This window comes from Mandrillus leucophaeus, unplaced genomic scaffold, assembly GCF_000951045.1.
Source record: "Mandrillus leucophaeus isolate KB7577 unplaced genomic scaffold, Mleu.le_1.0 Scaffold4, whole genome shotgun sequence".
NCBI classification, from domain to species: Eukaryota; Metazoa; Chordata; class Mammalia; order Primates; family Cercopithecidae; genus Mandrillus; species Mandrillus leucophaeus.
Genome location: NW_012104253.1, coordinates 8,903,002 through 8,915,010, shown reverse-complemented (window position 1 = coordinate 8,915,010; position 12,009 = coordinate 8,903,002). Strand labels below are relative to the sequence as shown.

Genomic DNA, 12,009 nt, shown 5'->3' with positions numbered 1-12,009 from the left:
TTTTTTTGAAATTTAAAGAAAAAATTTATTGAAGATCTGAAAAACAATTCCTAAAAGATTGACTTTTCCAGAAAACTAACTACACAAGGCATTGCGTCTATCATGTTAAAACATGCATTAGACACAAATACAAAAACCATGAAACAAGCCACCATTCTTCAACAATTTTAGCAAAGATAAAATGCCTAAGTAACAACGTGGATGACTTGCAAAGGATGGGCTCTTTACTTTAAGCACTATTAAAAAAAAAAAAAAAAAAGGATCACAAATGGATGAGTGCATTCAGTTATATACACTGAATTGAACCTTTGGCACTAGGAATCAGAGCATTTTGTCATATAGCATTAACACGTATTATAAAAGTACGTAGTGTCAAAGGAATAGAACCACCAGCATTCAAAAGCAGCTTTGTCAACTAGGTAATAAAACACTCTACAGCATATCCCTCTGTTGCCCATCATTGAAAACACTGGCAGCAAATTTGAAATGAAAAAAAAAAGAAAAGAAAAGAAAAAAGGACCTATTGCCCCTTTTATTTTCTGTGTTTAAAAATCAAACAGAAAACAAACATCAATTGTTATACACTAACATCTTCAAAGCCCATCATTTGTACCAGAGATAGACTAAGAACAAAAATGTGTTTACGGAGATCCAAACATGAGTGAGTGAGAGTGCCTCTCACACAGCTTTCCGATGGTACTCAGGAGGAGCCACTTCATAATCGCTGGCACTAAGCCAAGTTGCAGAATTCTTTGCCAGGTACTTTAGGAAATCGTGAAGATAATTGAGTAATAAAGCAAGGCTCTTCTCATCCAGAGGTGTATAGGCCAACATTGCTCTAATTCGTACAAATAATCTGAGGAGATGTGGTGCTTCATACACCTGGGACATGGGTGCATCGGGATGATCTGCAAGAATTTCGGCATACTGTGGTGTCTCAAATTTGTAGAGTAGCTGGGTGCCCAACATTACGTTGAAGTATTCTTTTATCCCTGCCACAACTTCATTAACTGCATACTCCTTATTATCTGTGTTTCCACGAGATTTCTTGTAATTTGCATAATCCTCAAGAATGGAATCCACATTCTTCTTGGCAGGAAGATAAAAGAGGTGTTTTTGCCTGGTAATTAAGTCCCAGTCATCAACAAGCCATAGTTTTAGCTCTTCAGGAATCTTTACTTTAACTTCAACTCTGTTCATGAATGTTTTCTCATTTTCAACAGTAGGATCTACCTGGGTCCTTTCCTTCCGAGGAGGCTGAGGGGTCTCACTGGTACTGCCACCATCTCCATTTCCAGGTGTTTTCTGTTTGTTCTTTTTTGTTTTCACTTCAACATTTTTCTGTTGCAGACCAGATGTCTTCTTTCCTGGGGCAGCCCCTCTCATATTCCCCTCTGCATACTGCTCCTGACTGGCTTTTTGAAGTTCTCACTGTTTCTGCAAATTGGTGTCCACGTATTTGAGTACTCTGCTCTCTGGAACCCACTTATCCCAATTTTTATTCCAACCACTGTAATGTAAAAAGTATTTCACTTGCCTGTCCTTTATGGCAACCTTTACACACTTTGCTTCATAAAGAAGAGGCCCATGAAAGCACAGCACTCGCTCACCCTCCTGGAATTTCTGTAATATATTTTTTTCTTGCAGTGTCCTTGTCTGACTTTAGTATCAGGGTAATGCTGGCCTTATTCAATAAATCTGGAAGTATTCCTTCCTCTGCAAGTTTTTGGAGCACTTGGGAAGGGTTGGTATTAGTTCTTTAAATGTTTGGTAGAATTCAGCAGTGAAGCGTCGGATTGTGAGGCTTTTCTTTGATGGGAGACTTTTTATTACTTATTCAATATTCTCACTTGTTATTGCTCTGTTCAGATTTTCTATTTCTTCATGATTTAGTCTTCCTAGGTTATATATATCTAGGAGTTCATCCATTTCTTCTAGTTTATCCAATTTGTTGGCACATCATTGTTCATAGCAGGCTCTTATGAACCTTTATATTCTGTAGTATCAGTTGTAATGTTTCATCTTTCATTTCTGATTTTGTTTATTTGGGTCTTCTCTTTTTTTAGTCTAACTAAAGCTCTGTTGATTTTGCTCTTTTCAAAACATCAACTCCTAGTTTCTTTGATCTTTTCTACTGTTTTTCTAGTACATTTCATTTATTTCTGCTCTGATCTTTATTATTTCCTTTCTTGTGCTAATTTGAACCTTAATTTGTTCTCTTTTTCTAGTTTGTGGAGGTATGACGTTAGGTTGTCTATTTAAGATCCTTCTTTTTTGATGTAGGCATTTATTGCTATAAACTTCCATCTTAGAACTGCTTTTGCTACATCTCATATGTTTTGGCATGTTGTGTTTCCACTTTCATTTGTTTCAAAATATTTTTAAATTTTCCTTGTAATTTCTTCTTCAATCACTAGTTGTTTAGGAGCATGTTGTTTAATTTCCACATACTTGTAAATTTTCAAAATTCCTCCTATTGATTTCTAATTTCATGCCATTGTAATTGGAAAAGATACCTGATGTGATTTCAGTTTTCTTAAATTTGTTAATACTTGTTTTGTGGCCTAACATATAATCTATCTTGCAGAAGGTTCTCTGTGCTCTTGAGAATATATTCTGCTTATGTTGTGTAGAATGTTCTGTATATGTCTATTAGGTCCATTTTGTCTAAAGTGTAGCTCAAGTTCAATATTTCTGTATTGACTTTCTGTCTGGATGATCTGTCCATTGTTGAAAGTGGAGGTATTAAGTTCCCTTACTGTTATTGTATTGCAGTCTATCTCTCTCTTCAGGTCTATTAATATTTGCATTATATATTTAGATGCTCTGAGGTTGAGGATATATATATTTGTAATTATTTTGTCTTCTTGATGAATTGGCTCCTTTATCATTATATAATGACCTTTGTCTCTTTTTATAGTTAACTTAGTCTCTTTTTTTATGTAGTCAATGTTCTCCTGAATTAAAGTCTATTTTATCTGATGTAAATATAGCTATCTCTGCTCTCTTTCGGTTTCCATTTGTATGAAATATCTTTTTCCATCCCTCCACTTTCAATTTATGTGTGTTCTTAAAGGCAAAGTGAGTCTCTTGTAGGTAGCATGTAGTTGAGTCTGTTTTTTTCCTTTTTTTAAATCAATTCAGTCACTCTTTTTATTAGAGAATTTAATCCATTTACATTCAAGGTAATTATTAATAGGTAAGGACTTACTACTGTAATTTTGCTCATTGTTTACTGGTTATTTTGTAGATCCTTTCTTCCTTTCTTGCTCACTTGCTGTTTTCCTTTGTGATTAGATGGTTTTCTCTAGTGGCATGCTTTGATTCTTTACTTTTTATCTTTTCTGTATCTACTATAGATTTTTGCTTTGTGGTTACCATAGGCTTACATAAAACATCAAATAGTTACAATGGGCTATTTTAAGCTGATAACAACTTAACCTTGATCACAAAAACCTCTGTGCTTTTACTCCAGTGCCCCTCCAACTACATTTTATATGTTTGTGTAATAATTTACATCTTTTTATATTGTGTATCCCTTAACAAATCGTTGTAGTTGTTATTCTTTTTAATAGTTTGGTCTTTTAACCCTCCCCCTTTTTTTGAGATGGATTTTCACTCTTGTCACCCAGGCTGAAGTGCAATGGCCTGATCTTGGCTCACTGCAACCTCCACCTCCTGGGTTCAAGTGATTCCTGCCTCAGCCTCCTGAGTAGCTGGGATACAAGTGTGTGCCACTACACGCGGCTAATTTTTGTATTTTTAGTAGAGATAGGGTTTCACCAGGTTGTCCAGGCTGGTCTCAAACTCCTGACCTCAGGTGATCCACCCACCTTGGCCTCCCAAAGTGCTGGGATTACAGGCATGAGCCTGCCCAGGCTTAACCTTCATACTAAAGATATAAGTGATTTGCACACTACCATTTCAGTATTAGGGTATTGTGAATTTGACTGTACTTACTTTTACCAGTGAATTTTATACTTTTATATGTTTTCATGTTACTTGTTAGCATCCTTTTCTTTCAGGTTAAAGAATTCCCTTTAGCATTTCTTGTAAGGTATGTCCGGTGGTGACAAGCTCACTCAGCTTTTCTTTTCTGGGAAGTCTTTATCATTTCCTAAAGGACAGCTTTGTCAGGTAAAGTATTATTGGTTTGCAGGGTTTTTTTCCCTTCAGCATGTTGACTATATCATCCCACTCTCTCTTGGCCTGTAAGGTTTCTTCTGAGAAATCCACTGCCAGCCTTGTTAGAGCCCTCTTGTATGTGATATGCTTCTTTTTCCTTGCTGCTTTCAGGATCCTCTCTTTGTCTTTGATTTTTGACAGTTTGATCATAATATGGCTTGGTGCAGTCTTATTTGGATTGAATTTGATTGGAGACTTTTGACCTCCCTATACCTCAATATTTATATCTTTCCCCAGATTTGGAAAATTTCTAACTTTTATTTATTTGTTTATTTATATTCTTTGGTGCCCCTTATGCCCCAGGAAGCTTTTATTTTTTTAGATAAGCTTTCTGTTGTTTTGTTGTTGTTGTTGTTGTAGTTGTTCTTCTCTTCTGCTTCTTGGTCATCCATAATTTAAATATTTGTTCTCCTGATGCTTCCCCATACATTCTTTAAGCTTTCTTCATTTTTAAAGTTTTTTTTCTTTTTTCTCCTCTGACTGTATACTTTCATATAACCTGTCTTTGAATTCACAGATTCTTCTTTTGCTTTATTAATTCTGCTGTTGATACTCTCTGTTGTAGTTTGCATTACATTCACCAAATTCTTCAGCTCCAGAATTTTTATTTTTGCATATGATTTCAATCTCTGTTTATTTTGTATATGATTTTGATCTATTTTGTTCATTTATGTTTCTCTGATTTAATTGAATTGCTTTTCTGTATTTTTATTGAAATTCTCTGAGCTTCTTTATAACAATTATTTTGAATTCTTCGTCAGGCAATTTATATATCTCCATTTCTTTTGGGTCAGCTACTGGGAGATTATTGGTTTTTTGTTTGTTTTGTGGTGTGGCATACTTTGGATATTTGTCTCCTCTAAATCTTATGTTTAAATGTAATCTCCAATTTTCAAGGTGGGGCCTGGAGGTATTTGGATCACAGGGAGAGATCACTCATGAATGGCTTGGTGGCCTTCCCACAGTAATGAGTAAGTTCTTGCTCTATTAATTCATGTGATATCTGGTTGTTAAAGAGTCTGGGACCTCCCCACAATCTCTTGCTTCCCCTCACCATGTGACATGCCCCTTTACCTTCTACCATGAGTAATAGCTTCCTGAGGCCTCACCAGAAGCAGTTGCTGATGTCATGCTTCTTGTACAGTCTACAGAACCATAAACCAAAATAAACTTCTTTTCTTTATAAATTGCCTAGCCTCAGGCATTCCTTTATAACAATGAAAAATGGACTAATAACAGAAACATTAGTACTGAGTAGTGAGGTATTGCTATAAAGATACCTGAAAATGTGAAAGTGGCTTTGGAACTGGGTAACAGGCAGAGATTGAAGCAGTTTGGAGGGCTCAGAAGAAGACAGGAAGATAAGGGAAACTTTGGAACTTATTAGAGACTGGTTAAGTGGTTGTGACCAAAATGCAGATAGAATTATGGACTGTAAAGGCTAGGCTGACAAGGTCTCAGATGGAAATGAGAAACTTACTGAGGGCTGGAGTAAATTCACCCTTGTTACTCCCTAGCAAATAACTTAACTGCATTTTATTCATGTCCTAGGACTTTATGGACAGCTAAACTTAAGAGTGATGACCTAGGATATCTGGCGGAAAAAGTTTCTAAGCAGCAAAGCATTCCAGAAGTGGCATGGCTACTTCTAACAACCTACAGTCAGATATGGGAGCAAAAATCCTCAGCCTGCTCATGTGGTAGAGAAGGAAAGAGCATCTTCAGGGGAGGAATCCAAAGGAGAAGGATCCATGCAGGCTGGGAAACAAACTCTTCTAGAGAGATTAGCATGACTAAAAAGGAGTCAAGTGCTAATATTCAGTAAAATGGGGAAAAGGCATTTCAGAAATCTCCCAGGCCACCCCTCCCATCACAAGCCCAGAGGCTTAAAAGGACAGATGGGTTTTAGGGGTCAGGCCCAGGGCACAATTGCCCTGGGCTGTCTTACCTTGCAATGCTGCTCCCCGCATACTTGCAGCACAGGCTCCAGCCTTGGCTCAAACAGCCCCAGATACAGCTTGCCACTCCAAAGAGTGCAAGTCATAAGCCTTGGGGCTTCCACATGGTATTAGATCTGCAGGTGTGCATAATGCAAGAGTTATGGAGACTTGGCAGCTTCCACCTATATTTCAGAAGATGTATGGGGAATCCTGGGTTCCCAGGTAGAAACCTGGCACAAGGGCAGAGCCCCTACGGAGAGCCTCTACTAAGGCAATGATGAGGAGAAATGTGGGATTGGAGCCCCCATACAGAGTCTCCACTAGGGGACTACCTAGTAGAACTGTGCAAACTGGGCTAACACCCTCCAGACCCCCAGAATGGTAAAGCCACCAGCAGTATGCACTTTCAGCCTGGAAAAGCTGCAGACATTCTACTCCAACCCATGAAAGCAGAGCCACGTGACCTGCACCCAACAAAGTCATGGTGATGGAGCTGTCCGGGGCTTGGAGGGCCTACCCCTTGCACCAATGTGCTCAGGATGTGGAACATGGAGTCAAGAGAGATTATTTTGGAGCTTTAAGGTTTATTGTCTGCCTTGTTGGGTTTTGGACTTGCATGGTACCTGTTGTCGCTTTCTTTTGGAAGATTTCTTCCTTTTGGAAAGGGAATGTTTACCCAATGCTTGTACTATCATTGTATCTTGGAAGTAAATAACTTAGTTTTGATCACACAGCCTCATAACTCTAAGGAATTTGCCTTGACCCTGAGATGAGACTTTTGAGTTGATGTTTAGAACAAGTTAAGACTTTGGGAGACTACTGGAAACGGATTGTATTCTGCAATATGAGCAAGACATGATGAGATTTGGGGGACCAGAGAGGAATAATATATTTTGGATATTTGTCCCCTCCAAATCTTATTTTGAAATGTAATTCATCATGTTGGAGGTGGGGCCTTGGGAGAGGTTTTACACCATTGGGGCAGATCCCTCATGAATGACTTGGTGCCCACCCTATGATAATGAGCGGGTTCTTGCTCTATTAGTTCATATGAGACCTGGTTGTTTAAAAGAGTATGAGACCTCCATCTTTCTCTTACTCCCCCTATTGCCAAGTAATATATCTGCTCCCCCTTTGCTTTCTGCCATGAGTAATAGCCTCCTGTGGCCTCATCAGAAACAGGTGCTGGTGCCATGCTTCTTGTACAGTCTGAAGAACCATAAGCCAAAATAAGCCTTTTTGTATATAAGCTACCCAGCCTCATGTATTCCTTTATAGCAATGCAAATGGACTAATATATGGTGATATGTATTCTTGGCTTTTCATGTTTCTTGCTGCCTTATGTTGAATTCTGCACATTTGTTAAGGTCAATCCCTTTCAGACTTTATGGGCTAGTTTCAATGTGGAAAGATCTTCTTCTACTTGGAAGTGTGAAGGCACTTCCTGGATGCTGTGTAGCAGTTCTGACACCAGCGAGGGTGCCACTGTTGTGTGGTCTCTGTGCAGCTCTGTAAGCTCAGGTGTTGATGTTGCTGAAGATTGCAAGTGGCCAACAGTGTGGATGTCTGCAGTGGTGGTGAAGATTGTCGGGGTTTCACTGGTAATAGCTGCTAAGATCCTCTCAACTTCTTTTTCTCCAACTGGGGAAGTTGTGGAGAGGAGTTCCCTTTTGGTACTGGGTCCAGCTTGTGGGCCGATTTGCATTGGCAGCGGCATCAGTATTGATGAATGGTACCCTGGAGTAGCCATAGAGCTGAGATCTGAAGCTTGGGCATGTGTGGAGGAACTATGGCTCTGGGGCCTGCTGGTGCCTGGGAGAAGGCACCCCTGCTGCTGCACTGGTAACAATATATGAGATGTGAGCGCTTGTGAAGTGTCAGCCAAGAATAGGAGCACAGACATGGTCAGAGTTACAGTGGCTCCGGGGTCAGGGCAGGGCCTAGTTCTCTATGGCAGCTGAGCTGGTGCCTGGAGGATGGGCACATACATGTGCAGAGAGACCTTGATTCTGGGCTCTGGGGTGTAAGCTTGTTCTATGGCTATGTCTCTGGTGTCTGACACATGGGTGGGTGAGGTGCAGCCACAGAACCTGGTGTCTGGAGTGTAGTCACTTATGAGGCAGCTGAGGCTTATGTGTCAGGGTCACACCCAAGAGGGGGGATGGTGGCTGTAGCCTTGAAGGCACACAGCAGCATTTGTTTCTTGGGCAGGGAAAACCCAAGAGTTTCTCCCTCTTTCATATTGCCAGTGGTAATGGCTGTGGTTAACATCAAGGCAGAAGATGCTGTTATACCCCGAGAAGCAGGCTGTTGCGGACAGGATGGCTTCTACCATATGGCCGATGCCAGTAGCCTCTGCCTTTCTTCTTTGTTTCTAACCATTTTCTGGCATCTCTGTTCTGCCAGTCTCACAAGCAATCCTTTCTGTGTGGATATTCTGTTTTGTTTTTTGTTTGTTTGTTTGTTTTTTCTCTATTGTGTTGCTGCAGATTCTTTAATGGGCTTTTTTTTTTTTTTTTTTTTGAGATAGAGTCTCGCTTTGTCCCCCAGACTGGAGTGCAGTGGTGCGATCTTGGCTCACTGCAACCTCCGCCTTCCAAGTTCAGCAATTCTCCTGCCTCAGCTTCCCGAGTAGCTGGGATTACAGGCACGCACCACCATGCCCAGCTAATAGTAGAGATGGGTTTTCACCATGTTGACCAGGATGATCTTGATCTCTTGACCTTGTGATCCACCCGCCTTGGCCTCCCAAAGTGCTGGGTAATGGGCTTTTGAGCCCTCCCAGGGCTATTTTGGTTTGTGGATAACTGTCTATATTTGTTTTGTTGTTTGGGGGTGAAGGCTGTTTTCTCCTACTCCACTATCTTAAGTGACACCACTCTACATTTACTTCTTATATCCATTTTTCCTTCCTAGATTCACTTCTTGATGGAGTAATTCCTCTAAGAGCCCTTATATATAAGGCCTTTGTGTGATTAACTTTCTAAAGATGTGCCATCCAATATGTGGCCATTGTCCACAGTGGCTATTGAGCATGTGAAATATGGCCAGTATATTGAGATATACTATATGTGTGAAATGCGCCCTGGATTTCAAAGATGACATACATGTGTGCACACACACACACACACACACGCAATGTAGTGTTACTCATATCCCCATATATGCCAGCTTTCTTCATTTTGCGTTTAATCTTTGTCAATAAAAAATTCATGAATTTCTTAGGATTCTGTGTGTTGTGCAAGCAGATGGGCTCTGAGCAGAGCCTGAGAGGCTCCCATAAGAGCAGAGACATGAGCTGTAATATGCAGATATTAAGTCATCTAAAGGCTGCACGGAGAGCTTTTCAGTGACTGTCGAGTCCTGGAAACTCTCCTGGACAATCAGGGCTGCTGTTCAAGTACACTCTGGGCAGAGATGATGTCACAGTACCTCTCCATAAAGGAGGACATTATTCTTACATTTAATAAAGAAATTGGAATTTGAAAAACTGTAGGGGAATTTGGGTAGTGGTGGAAAGTAGGGATTGAGCAGTCAGGTGCACCTGGGCAGGAGGCATGCTGTGACCTGGGTCCACAGGCCTGAGGATGGGAAGAAGCTGAGATCAGGCCAGGGTGTCTCCAGGTGGGTGAGGCCACAGGGTGGTGCGCTGAACAGATGAATAAATATAGAATAAATATTGCCCTGCATGAATTACTCAGCAATGAAGTGGAGCTGGGGAAGATTAACCAGGATTACACTGTATTTATAAACATGGGTTTTAAGCTCATTGTTATTAAGAAATATAACTGAGAGGGTATCATGGAAGATTCACTAACTTTGGCAAAGTGAAATAAGAAGAGTAACAGTATTTATTATTTTTTTGTATCACTAATACATGAGAGTATTACATATAAGTCAGAGATTGCAGGCTGAAGTTCAAAGCTAGGCATCAGAGTCCTGTAATTATGTGCAAAATTTTCTTTATATGCAAATAAATGACTTCTTTTCCTAGGGAGAGGGCCTAAGACTCTAAAAGTTAAGAACTACTGATCATGTGGCTTATATTCATGATAATTTAAGTTTTTTCCTCCAATTATGACAACTTAAAAATATCATTGGCAGTAGGGGGTGGGGCAGAGAATTCTCTCTAGAAGACAACATCACATCTATCCTTGGGTTCATAAATGAAGTAGACTAAATATAAATAACTCTTCTTTTCCAGGCTCTATCATGTCAAGTTATTGCACCATGTAATAATTTGGAAATGTTCACAAGGAGCTTGAATCAGGATGCTCACCCCTTAAGAGTTAAAGTCTGTGCTCCCCGACTCCTGTATTTCTTAGCTCCATTTGCCTTGCAAGGTGTTCATCTACTTTCTCTTCTCTTCCTGTTAGCCGTCACTTTCTGATGGTCTCTGTGCATCTTCATTCTCCTAATCCTGTCTAATTTTACATGCTCTTATCTGAGTGAGATGCTAGGGATGGCAAAGGCTGGATAACAACCATTTTTTTCCTAAAGCTTAGAGGCCTCACTAAAATCTTTTTCATTTCCTAGTTTCTGTTTGTGCCAAAAAGCTGACCACTGGATTAGTCTGGGCATTGCTATATTGTGTTAAAATTGAGCAGAACAGTTGTGGCAATAACCTCTAGAGATTAGAATATATTGCTGGAAAATCAAGCCAAAGAGTTGCTGTTTTTTTTTTTTTTTCCTCATTTTAATTTCCAACCCTCTATTGCTGACTTTATCTCTTCCCAGGCTTCTGAGTGCTGCTGGAGAAGGTCATAGCATCTTTCTGATTTTATATATTCATCATGTCTAATCCCAGCTCAGCCCACTCAGCAGTCTTGATGATTTATTTCATTACTCACATTGAAGATTTCAGACTTATGCTTTTCTAACTCCCTATTGGAATGTAAGCTGTATAAGGGCAAAGCTTTTGTTTTGTTTTATTGAATCCTACACAGCCAGGAGAGAGCCTGTCACACAGGAGATGCTTAAGAAATACTTGAATGAATGAACTGCTGTCTAGAAAGAAACTTTATGTTGGGAAATGGCAGAAGCTCATTGGGCCACCCAGAGTGGGGCAGAGGGTAGCACAAGGAGTCACTAAACTCTACCTAAAATGTTCAGTAAAAGACACCAAACACACAATAATAAATATGTGATTTTATGTACATGAAATTCAAAATGGCAAGCATTTTGGGGGGAAGTGCTACTACTGGAAGAGGAAATGAGAGTGCTTGGTGGAGTACTAGAGATGTTTTCTATTTTGGGCATGGTGGTGGTTGCAAGAGCGGATGAATATGTGAACATTTATTGACCTGTATTCTTAAGATTTGTGCCTGTTAGTATGTGAAGTTATGCCTCAATAGAAAATTTAAAAAATGAAAAGGAAAACAAAAATTTTAAATGCAAAAAATGGAAAATTTCTCAACATAATTCATCACACTAATGACAGTAAATTGAGAAACTAAGAAAAGTCCAATGAACTTTCTATAGATGCAGAAAATGTATTTTGTAAATTACAGATCTTTTGAGACATGATATATATGACAATATAACTAGAAATACATCGGAATTTATTTTAATTAATAACATCTATCTGAAGTCTGTTTAACAGCAGACATTGCACTTAATGGGAACTTTGAGACACATTATTTCTAGGGCTGGAAGCAATGAAATTAAATGTTGCCAGATATAAGATCAACATACAAAAATCAGTAGCGTTTCTTTATATAAGTAATAACCAACAAGGAAAAAGTAATAGAAAATAAAACACCATTTATAATGAAGACAAATCTAGTAAATATCTAGGAATTAATCTGTTAAAGAATGTATAAGACCCGGGCACAGTGACTGATGCCTGTAATCCCAGCACTTTGGGAGGCTGGGGTGGGTGGAT

The 12,009-nt window shown here is 39.4% G+C and overlaps 1 pseudogene across 1 annotated transcript; it reads right to left on the bottom strand.

Annotated features, from left to right (window-relative positions):
* Window positions 1-311: 311 nt before the first annotated feature.
* LOC105547996 lies at window positions 312-8,460 on the bottom strand (annotated as a pseudogene). The gene is made up of 2 exons (XR_001007324.1): window positions 8,275-8,460; window positions 312-1,623 (listed from the first exon to the last, which is right to left on the bottom strand). The product of XR_001007324.1 is annotated as a mortality factor 4-like protein 1 pseudogene (transcript).
* Window positions 8,461-12,009: the final 3,549 nt, after the last annotated feature.